This window comes from Hyperolius riggenbachi, chromosome 2, assembly GCF_040937935.1.
Source record: "Hyperolius riggenbachi isolate aHypRig1 chromosome 2, aHypRig1.pri, whole genome shotgun sequence".
Classification (NCBI taxonomy): domain Eukaryota; kingdom Metazoa; phylum Chordata; class Amphibia; order Anura; family Hyperoliidae; genus Hyperolius; species Hyperolius riggenbachi.
The window spans coordinates 323,797,360-323,809,670 of record NC_090647.1 but is presented as its reverse complement, the minus strand read 5'-3'; positions in this window follow the sequence as shown (position 1 = coordinate 323,809,670).

Below are 12,311 nucleotides of genomic sequence, written 5' to 3'. Positions count from 1 at the left end.
AGTTGGCAGCCATCCCATCATCCAGAGGAGCATACCGGTGACAGTGTTTTCTGTTCAACCCCCCCATCCCCAGTGAAATTAGCATGGGCCCCCTCCAAGCCCCCCCCCCATAATTGGTAAATCATACACACCCACACACCCATCTCCCTACATAGCAGAGTAGAGCTGTGGAGCAGTGTAATGTTTGCCTGCTCCAGCGATACGTTGCCTCTTCTGCTCTTCCTTGTAGTGGCACGGTCTGTGCTTCCATACTTCCCTCAATCACGTGACATGCCCCAGAAGGTAGAGGTATGCAGCATAGAGTATGTGGCTGTCAGGAAGATCAGAGGAGACCAGAAGTGATATCGGAGCACATACATATTATACTGCTCTACTGAGGAAGGGGAGGAGCAGTTCACTTAGTCAATATAGTTACATCACTTGGTTTGAGATTGTCCAAAAAGTGTTAAACGTTAATAAACAATTTGGACTGTGACTTAGATTATGTTGTAGATTTTGGCCCATTACATGATTGAAGTTGATACCCCTGCTTTAACTGATGATAACCAAATCAAAATGAAACGCCTCCAAGTAGGTATGCTACAGATGTGGCCATAAGTATTAGTACACTTTTTCCCAAGGAATGTTTTATATTAAATGAGTTGAAACTGACAAGTCAATGGTATAAAGCAGGCTCTTTGCTTTCATATAGGATTTAAGTTTTAGTAAATAATAAATCATGATGCACATAGTTACACAAACAGAAAACATTTTTGAAACAACTGTAATGGAGCTCTTTCTGTAGCTTAGAATAAGATGACACACTTTGCCAGCCATTTTGTCAATGGTTTGACACGACTTTTGTCAATGGTTTGACATGTGATTTTAGGCTTTTTACATAAATGTTCAATTGGCATCAGATTAATGCTAAAGGCAGGCTTCTTGAGAATTGTCTGTTTGCATTTCAGCCATTCTTGGAGTCTCTTCTATTCCGCAATTCCGCAAGTGAGGAAGAACTTTCTAACAAAGGGTAGCTGTGTTTGCCAGAATTCCCTGATACTGATGCCAGATTCAAGACATCCTTAGCCAGAGGCAGCAACCGTTGATTGTCAACATTTATTTTAGCAAACTCCATTTGGACTTTATTGTGTCTGTATTTTGGAAGTGGTTTCTGCCCAAATATTTAAAGGTAGAGATCACTTTGATCCAGACAATGACTGATGTTTCAGCTTGATCGTGTGATAACAATAACAATAATAATAATATTTATATAGCGCTTTTCTCCCTGGGGACTCAAAGCGCTGTGACCCTGCATTATGCAGTCTCAAAGGCTAGGGAAAAGAGGTGAGTTTTTAGCCTTTTTTTAAAGCTGTCCAGAGAAGGAGCCTCTCGTACTGATTGTGGAAGTGAGTTCCATAGAGTAGGGGCTGCATAGGAAAAGGCCCGAGCACCAAATGTTAAGTGTATCCTGGGAATAACCAGCTTCATCTTGTTGGCAGAGCGGAGGGTGCGTGGAGGGGCATAACGTTCCAATAGATCCGCTATGTATTTGGGTCCCATGTGGTGTAGAGCCTTGAATGTCAGCAGGCAGATCTTAAAATTGATTCTCCAGTTTACTGGCAACCAGTGAAGAGTTTGCAGTACTGGGGTGATGTGTGAGCTGCGGGGGGCATTGGCTAGGAGCCTGGCTGCAGCATTCTGTACTAGCTGTAAGGGGCGCAGAACCTTATCTGTAGATCCAATGAACAGGGCGTTGCAGTAGTCTAGGCGGGAGGATACAAATGCGTGAACCAGGGCAGGTAGGTCTTCAGCTGGGATAAGGTGTTTGATTTTCGCTATATTTCTTAGATGGAAGAAGGAAGACTTGACGACAGCTGATACCTGTTGTCTGAGTTTTAGATTTCCATCCAGGATCACCCCAAGGTTTCGAACAGAGTCTTTATACTGTACAGTATCTCCCCCAATTGCTAGTTTGAGGTGGTGAGCGTTTTGAACTTTATCCATCATGTGTGGACCACCTACCACCAACACCTCTGTTTTGTCAGAGTTCAGCCTCAGCCAGCTGGTGTTCATCCAATTTTGTAAATCCACTAGACACGCATTTATGGATGCTGATGGGTCTTGAGTGCCAGGCTTGAAGGACAGATAAAGTTGTGTGTCATCTGCATAACAATGGTATCCTAGGCCATAGTTCTGGATTATTTTGCCCAGTGGGAGCATGTAGACTGCAAAGAGTAATGGTGATAGTACAGAACCCTGTGGAACTCCATAGGCAAGTGGCACTGGATTAGAGTAGTGTGTGCCCAGACATACTTGCTGTGTCCTGCCAGATAGGAAGGTCTGAAACCATCTAAGAACAGTACCCCTTAGGCCACAGTAATTCTTCAGTCGCTGGATTAGTATTTCATGATCCACAGTATCAAATGCTGCTGACAAGTCAAGAAGAATCAGAATTGAGCAATCACCCTGATACCCTGATCTTGGCGAGAAGACAGCAATAAAAGAAAAATACTGAGTCTCTACCTGGATAAATGCAATTGTAGCACTATTTTATTGCACCATAGTGACAAAACAACACGACAGCAGGCCTTTTTCAAGTGTTACATGACAGAGCTCGTGCTCACAAATAAATTACATACCTGGAGTAAAGAACACAACCACAAGGGCCGGGCACATGCTTAAAGAACAAATGGCCAAGTTTAAAGAGACAGTACAATCATAAAAAACATTTCAGATTGAATTCATTGTTCAGTCCATTGGGTGCTAAAGTACTTAGCTTATTAATCCATCTATGCTCACGTCTGAGCAGGCATGTCTGTCTGTCTATTCCTTCAGTGATAGCGAAGTACACACCAACGTAATTCGCTAAACCATGTGTTCACTATCAAAAAAATGCTTTACTATAGGAGAATCAAATTTCCTATTAGGGTCATCATATTTCCTGTACAGGCGAATATTACTTCGGTGCTCATGTATCCTCACTCTGACCTCACGGGATGTTTGGCCCACATAGCCCATCCCACATGGGCATTTCAAAAAATAAACTACATTAGATGTCACACAAGAAAAGTGTCTCTTGATATTAATTTTATTGCCCATAGTAGGATGTCATAGTAGTAATGTGGTCACCCTTTATAATGCTGGAGCAATTTTGGAAGTTTAAACAAGCAAAAGTACCCATCTTTTTGGGCAGGAAAGTGTTCTGTTGCACTGTGCGCTTTTTAATGTCAGCTCTCACTAACTTGTCTCGTAAACTTTTGCCTTCACGATAAACAAAAGATGGTGGAGAGGAAAAAACCCTAGACCAGCGATGGCGAACCTATGGCACGCGTGCCAGACCCGGCATGCATAGCCTCATCTGCAGGCACGCCATCGCTGCTCACCTGGCCACAGTAGGATTGCATTGAACTGGCCGTGGCGTCTAATAGCCTGCATAGTCTTCCAGCAGGCAGAGCAGGGCTACGGGAAGATGGCATCTGAAGCCCTGCACTGGAGACTTTGTGTCTTCAGTACAGGGCTTTCGGGCGCCATCTTCCTGTAGCCCTGCTATTCCATTCAGCGCGGGAGATATGCAGGAGGATCGTAAGGGGAGCTGCACACCAGAAGCCGGCCGGGTGAGGAGACTTCTGCCAGGTGAGTAAATTCTTTTTTTTTTTTTTTTTTTTTGCAGGTGAAAAGCTGCCCTCATTGCGTTTATTTTCTGATGAAAAACTGCCCTCATTGCGTTTATTTTCTGGTGAAAAGCTGCCCTCATTGCGTTTATTTTCTGGTGAAAAGCTGCCCTCAATGCGTTTATTTTCTGGTGAAATGCTGCCCTCGTGTTTATTTTCTGGTGAAATGCTGCCCCCATTGCGTTTATTTTCTGGAGAAAAGCTGCCACATTGCGTTATTTTCTGCTGAAATGTTGCCCACATTGCGTTTATTTTCTGGTGTCTGGGGTAACTGTTGCTGCATTGATTATTAAATGGTCATAGTTGGCTATATTTGCTGCTTTGGGGTTACGGTATACTAATAAATAGCATCACACAGTTTCTGCACACCCATGATGCGAATCCTCGTTTCACCACATCATGGCGGAAACACTGCTTTCTTATGCACTGCTGTTACATCATTACATTAGCTCCGCCCATACACCATGGCCACGCCCACCCCCACCCTGTGTTGAACCCAGAAAAATCTGGTCACTGTAGGTTTGAGGGCCTGGTATTTGTCATCTCTTCTGGGCGGGGGGGGGGGTGTTCAAATTGGCATGTTGGCACTTTACGAGAGACCAGAGACTTTTTTGAGTTGAAGTTTGGGCACTCTGTCTCGAAAAGGTTTGCTACCACTGCCCTAGACAGTAGCGGATTTACCTCAATTAGTGACCAATTATCCCAAATTGTTTTTTTCACCAAACCTGCATGATTATCGTAAGTGGAAATAAACTGCACTTCTCTAAAATGTTGTACTTGTCTTTCTTCTGAGATCTCGCCTATCTAATTGCGCAACTGCCTGTGCTGTAGTTTCGACCTCCTCCCTAACATAACCTCGTGCTGAAAAACTTTCCACAAGTTTAGTTGCTTGTTTAACGTAAGCAGAATCACTAGACGTGATGCGTCTCTCTCAAATAAATTGGCTCTTGGGGAGTTCCCGTATCACAGGAAAAAAAGAAGCAGTCCCAGGAGCTCAACTGTTATATCCCTTGGCAAGAAGACAATCTGTTTTGAAGTGTTGGTTCTCTTTTTCCCACTATTTGAACTATCCTTTTGTCAAAATGACATCCTGAAATCTCAAGTAGTTAAAGAAAACAAGAGGATAGTATAAACTACCAGTTTCAAAATGTTAAAAAGACTAGGTTTTATGTCTAACCCTTCTCAGTCTGGTAAGGGAAGTGTAAGTCTGCTAAGTCTGGCAAATAAGCATTTTAATCCCAATTAATATGTTCTGGAAGTGTTTTTTTTTTTTTTGTTTTTTTTTTTCCTGAAAATTGTGAAAAGTTTACTTAGAATTAATATATCAGAGGATAACTTCAGAGGGTGCTTACATTTGAAATGGCTGTAGCCAAATTTTGGTGCAGGGTGAAGCCGAAATATGGCTCACCCTGCTGCAAACCTCTGGGTGGGGTTATTGCTATTTCCACTCAGAGTTCTTGCAACTACCGGGCAATATGTGACTCATGCACCAGCTATTGCAGCCAAATTACCTCTTTTTTTCTAATTTGAGCTCTGGCTATCACAGGCACCCACATTAGTCATTGCAAAAAAAAATTAACAATTAACCCCTTGCACACTCGCATGCAAATGTTCAAAACAAATGCAGTAGTGGGTAGGATGGAGGCGCCCAATGTACATTCTATTTAAGTATTTTTAAATACAAATAAATGATATAATAAAAAGAGAGGTAATTGATTACCTCTCCAGAAGATACAGACACCAGTTCAACTGGAAAAACGTTTTTTTATTCAAAAAGCAATCTGACAACGCGTTTTATGGGTCATGGCCCGCTTCCTCAGGTCAATACAAAATGCCTTGATAGCATAGGGATAGAGAGTAGGTGCCTCTAATGTAGGCATTTTGTATTGGACTGAGTAAGCGGACCATGACCTGTGAACGCATTCTCAGATTGCTTTTTGAATAAAAACTTTTTTCCAGTTGAACTGGTGTCTATATCTTCTGGAGACATAAGCAATTACCTCTTTTTATTATATAATTTTTTATTTGTAATTAAAAATAGAACGCACATTGGGCGCCTCCATCCTACCCACTACCAGTCAGACCTCCTTAGGAGGTAATAGTTTTTCTGAAAAGTCTATCGTACTACAGGAGAGCGACCATCCAGTATCCAACAGGACCTGGAGTACCGAGCAGGGGCGGTTAATTCGCTGCAGGCCTATACAGTGGTTGCAGGAACTGTAACCCAGCTTTATGAGTATATATTTATATGAGTTTATCCTCCCTATACCTAACGATACTGCACCATTGGGCTCCCGGTCTCTCCCTACTTCTCACCTAGGTATTCTTGGCCCTTACAAGAATTAATAAAGAAAAAAAAAACCTATATTTCAAACAAATGCATTCACATGAATCAATCATCCAGGCACCACTGCTATCCCTACAGCTAAGTTAAAAGCCGGGTTCTTAGTTACAAAAGAATGCACATTTTTTTGCATGTACTTATTTAAATGTTCTAACTTGAGGTGATGTGCCTGGATATGTATGTGTTTCTTTTTTATTAGAAGAGGTTTTATTGTAGCATGAAAAGATTAAACAGAGTATTAGCATGTTATGAACAGTACAAAGATCAAACCGAGAAATGGCAGGGGGAGCATGAACAGACATATGCCAGAGAGGAAAAAAAAATTGGGGTTTGATACGCCTGGAAAATGGGGGACTGAAACCACCCTCCTGAGATTCCAGGGATCACCCTATAGGTAAAATCTATTTTAGCCAAGCTAGTAAGCTCACCAATCCTGCGCAAAACCAAATAAACAACCAAATGAATATATATGTGTTTCTTTTCTTGTTACTGACCCTTGTGGCCAGGGTTTTAATCTAGTGCAACCCCATCTTCCCGTATGTGGTTTTTGTCAGCATGCACTCAGCTTATGCTGGTGTGTGCGCATGGATGCATTACGTTAGCTCTCTTGTGCGATTGGTATGGTGCACGAGAGGACACCAGGATGTGTGTTCCTAATCCCTAGATAGGTTTGATGCAATGAATGTTTGCACTATGCATGTTACAAGGCCAGAGTTAGGACACCTACCTACCTGGGTACTTCTACGCAGTGTAGGTGACGACGCAAGGGAATGCATTCTTTTGTAACTAAGACCCTGGCTTTTAACTTGGCTGTAGGAATAGCAGTGGTTGCTGGATGATCGATTCATGTGAATGCATTTGTTTGAACATTTGCATGTGAGTGTTCAAAGGGTTAATTGTAAAAAAAGAATGTTGCAATAACTAATGTGGGCACCTGTGATAGCCAGCCAGCATTTGTTTGAACATTTGCATGTGAGTGTGCAAAGGTTAATTGTATTTTTGCTATTTTTCTGGCCACACCACCTTTAGCAACTCCCTTAATAATGTATTTAAATGTCCTAACTTGAGGTGATGTGCCTAGATATGTGTTTTTTCCACATTAGTCATTGAGCGCTGGTATAGCCGTAATTCTCATTACAGCTTATGGTGGTGCACAAATGATCGGCGCAGCACCTCAATTAGCTGATTCGCACAGGGTTGCCTGACTGTAATGGTCAAAATGTTGTACTTTCTCCCTCTGCATGAATGCTTTTGTAGATTGTGACCTGCATTTTGGGTAAATATGTTGGAATAGCAAACCCCTGTGTAACTTCAACTTTGTGACTGATGCATGAACATTACCCTGCAGAATGTGTTGATATTGGTTTGAATTCATCAGACACTTGACTTTAAAGAAAGGGCACCAGGCCCTGAACTAGCCACACAGCATCATGAAACCACCACCAAATTAGACAGTAGGTAGCAAGTATCTTTATTGTTCTTTATCCATCATTGATTGTCCAAATGAGCCTTTGCATACACAAATCAATTCTGTTTGTGTTATGGGTGCAGATAGGGCTTCTTTCTCATCACCCTGCCATACAGATGTTCTTTATGCAAATTGTGCTAAATTGTAAAACAATGTACAGAAAGCCCATATGAACAAAGATGTACATGCAGATCTTTGGAGGTAATCTGAGGGTTGTTTGCAACTATTCTCACAATCCTCTGCATATGCTGCTACTGTATTTTTTTTCTGGCCTGCCAGACCTGAGTTTAAACTGTAACTGTCGGGCATAAAATCAATTCTTTATTTTTCTGGTAAACAAGTAATAAGGATGCTAACCAGGCAAGTAAAAATCAGGGCTGTGGAGTCGGAGTCAGAGTTGTGGAGTCGGAGTCGGGCAATTTTGGGTGCCTGGAGTCGGAGTCGGGAAAAAATGCACCGACTCCGACTCCTAATGAATTTGTAACTGTAATTAAAATAGAAAATATGATAAAATGTTCTACTTCTCAGAAAATAGTCATTAAAAATAATGTATATATACAGTATATATACAGTAATAGCTGTGCTTAGTCCACAAAAATGAAATAAACCAATCAAAATTAGTTACTTGTGCTGCTTCAATAAAGCAGTCCCCGTATTTTTAAGGTCAGATATACATATCTGATTGTGACTGTATATATGATGTGTACACAGGAATCTCTTATATATACTAAATAACATCTATGCTGTAAGAATAAAGCCTGATGTGTAGCTGTGTCACTAATAGAGATGGTCAATGAGATGGAAATAATTCTGCACTGATGCTGATTTATGCAAATGTATGCACTCCCTTTGCTGATGAAATAAAATAATTTGATATGTTATTAAAATTTGGTTTGGTGACTACAAATTAAAGGGTAACTGAGACGGATGAAAAGTAAAGTATTATACATACCTGGGGCTTCCTCCAGCCCCCTTCAGGCTAATCAGTCCCTCACTGTCCTCCACCACCCGGATCTTCTGCTATGAGTCCTGGTAATTCAGCCAGTCAGCGCTGTCCGGCCGCATGCCGCTCCCACAGCCAGGAACATTCTGCACCTGCGCAATAGTGCTGCACAGGTGTAGTATGCTCCTGGCGGCGGAGTGTGTGCATGCGCACTACGCCTGACTGGCTCAAGTACCTGGACTCATAGCAGAAAATCCAGGTGGTGGAGGAGGACAACGAGGGACTGATTATCCTGAAGGCGGCTGGAGGAAGCCCCAGGTATGTATAAAACTTTAATTTCATCTGTCTCAGGTTTACTTTGTTACACAGTAGTACTATACTCTACATATGCACTCCCCACAGAGCTGCAGGGAATCCACTGAGAATGCTGTGCACATTGAACACAGAGGTGTTGTCTGTTTACAATCTCCTCATTCCCCTGCAGAGTGCCTGCACATCATTCTTACATGTACCCAGAGTTACATTGCCTAGGGCCTGATAGATGTTCTTTGTTCCGGTTTGTACCTTTTACAAGTACTCTTACCAAGGACTAGTTTTAGTCTAAAGGGAATAAATATAGTAGTCTACATATCCGTCTCACTTCAGTTGTCTTGTAAAATTCCTAAGCGTTGGCAGTTAAGAGACGAATTTCATGTTACATACTTTTAATCAACAAAATTGTAATATACAAATTAGAGGAGGTGGAGTCGGAGTCGGTGGAATCCTAAACTGAGGAGTCGGAGTCAGTGGATTTTTGGACCGACTCCACAGCCCTGGTAAAAATCACTATTACTTTTCTTGTTGATAAATGATCATTCCCCAGTGTACCTGACTCTTATTTGGTACGCACAAAGGAAGCTGCAGGGCATGCTGGGTTGTCCTTTTTTGCTTCTCTACTTTCCCCTCAGACTTAACAAATGGAGCCTGATTGACTGAAGCCTCTTTCCCTCCTGGTTTCCCCTGCCCACACTTCTGTTCCTCTCTGATTGGCCAATATTTCTCTTGCTGAGACAATGCACTTTCTATAGTGGAGAGCGGCCAATGCATACACAATCAGGCAGAGGAGACTAAGGGAGGAAATGACATCAGGATTGGCTTCAAAATAGCCACAGTTAAAATGGGAAATACTAAGAAGAATTTTCTCTTTTTACTGTAGAAAAATCACTAAAATGAAAATGTGGACAGTGCATAACATATATTCTGCAAGTTGAGCAAGTATTTGTCTACTTATATATGTGCGTTTTTGTTTTGTTTTTTAGATCGTATGGCTGACAGCTCCATGTTGCCTTCCATTTCCTTATTATATTCCTTACCGTTGACATGGACACTTCAAACCATTGAAATAGCTTTTTGTATCCTCCCCTAAACCATGATACTGAACAATCTTTGTTTTCAGATCTTTGGAGCGTTGCCTTGATGATCCCATACTGACACTCTTCAGAGGACAGTCAGAGAGAAGTACAACTTGCAATTGGCCACCTTACATGCCCTTTGTCATGATTGGACACACTTATCTATGAATTTTAAGGCTTACCAAACGTATGCAAACAATTTGGTGTGCAGATTAATCAAGTGTTAAGCAAAATTACAAGAGTACTCAAATTTTTGCACAGCCAGCTTTTCACATTTGATTTCATTTCATACAACTGAATATTGATTCACTAAAAATCTCGGTTTTGAAAACATCACGGTACACAGAGACATACCGCTGTTTGTTGATAAAGTAAATTATTATGCAGGCTGAGAATGTTCCCAAACTTTTTCATATGACTGTATGAGACACCATAACATTTGTATGTACTATTGCTACTACAAACACAATTATCTCTTGAGTTCATCTCCTTTTCAGGCAAGCATATAATCTTTCCTAGGACATCCATCTTTGACTGCAACAAGAAAACCTCATAGACAGCCTCCCTTTACCTACTGTATATAACCCTTAAAGGATACCCCAACTGAAATGTGACATAATGAGATAGACATGTGTATGTACAGTGCCTAGCACACAGATACCTATGCTGTGTTCCTTTTTTTATTTTTCTGCCTGAAAGAGTTAAATATAAGGTATGCAAGTGGCTGACTCAGTCCTGACTCAAACAGGAAGTGACTACAGTGTGACCCTCACTGATAAGAAATTCCAACTATAAAACACTTTCCTAGCAGAAAATGGCTTCTGAGAGCAAGAAAGAGGTAAAAAAGGGGAATTTCTTATCAGTGAGGGTCACACTGTAGTCACTTCCTGTTTGAGTCAGGACTGAGTCAGCCACTTACATACCTGATATTTAACTCTTTCAGGCAGAGAAAGAAAAAAAAGGAACACAGCACAGTTATCTGTGTGCTAGGCATTGTACATACACATGTCTATCTCATTATGTCACATTTCAGTTAGGGTATCCTTTAAAGGGCAACTGTAATTAGCGGGATATGGAAGATGCCATATTTATTTTCAACAATACCAGTTGCCTGGCTATCCTACTGATCCTCTGCCTCTAATACTTTTAGCCATAGACCCTGAACAAGCATGCAGCAGATCTGGTGTTTCTGACATTGTCAGATCTGACAAGATTAGCTGCATGCTTGTTTATGGTGTTATTCAAACACTACTGCAGCCAAATGGATCAGCAGGACTGCAAAGCAACTGGTATTGTTTAAAGGTAATAAATATGTCAGTCTCCATAGCTCTCTGATCAAAGTTGTCCTTTAACTTAACGACCGCGTCACGCTGATGAGCATGATTGCAGCAGCGGCCCCAGGACTGCCTAACGCCAAATGGTGTCAAGTCCTGGGGCGGGGTTTTGCAGGAGATTGCGCGCACATATCCGCTTGAATGACAGAGCTCCGCCATTAGTCTCCCAGCAGCAATCGCTGCTAGGAGACTGTTAGACGGTGAAACCGATATCTCTTTATTGTGTACAGCGATGCGATCCACGGCAGCGCTGGACTGGGGACAGCCATGTGACACGGCGGGGAGACAGGAGTGATCGCTGTCATAGGCTGGCAGGGGGAGGGAGGGATAGGAAAATTATTTTAAAAAATAGGTAAATTTATTTAAAAAAATTGTAAAAAATAAATAAACAATCCTGGGAGCGATCAGAGCCCACCAACAGAAAGCTCTGTTGGTGGACAGAAAAGAGGGGGGGGGGGGAAATCACTTGTGTGCTGAGTTGTACGGCCCTGCAGCGAGGCCTTAAAGCTGCAGTGGCCTTAATTGCAAAAAAATAGCCTGGTTACTAGGGGGGTGTAAGCCTACGGCCCTCAAGTGGTTAAACCCCATCCCCCCGGATTGTTAACTCATGGTATGGGGTCTCAAGTTGAGACCAAGTGAGGAGACTTAGGTCCAAACTATACTTTTTTTTTTTTTTTATTAAATTGCAATGGAGAATACAGATTGCACAAAATCAGTAGCAAGCAGAATTCTGAAGGAAAAAACTTCTTCATATCTTTTAAAGTCACATTTATAGTCTACGTTTATACAAGACCCTGCACCACATTATCATTTGTAACTTCAAAAAGGCAGGTTCCCTCCCATATTGTGCTTCATTACTGCTTGTAGGTACATATTTTACAGGTTTATGTAGAATTTATTGTATCGCATGTTTTTTGTAATTGTATGTAGTATAGTAATTAACCCCACCAGGACTTTTGCAGAAGCAGGGTGAGCTGCTTAATTATATGCATGCCTTTGGAATACCTTGAATTGACCAAGACAACTCCAACCCTGGAAGCATTTAGATCAAAACTGAAAGCCAGTAGTGGTGCTCCTAATTACCCATTTTGACTTCGGGTAACTTCGTCGTAATTGAAATTACGTTTGGAATCGGATTTCCATTTTGAGTCAGATTATATGCATGTTTGTATGATATACGA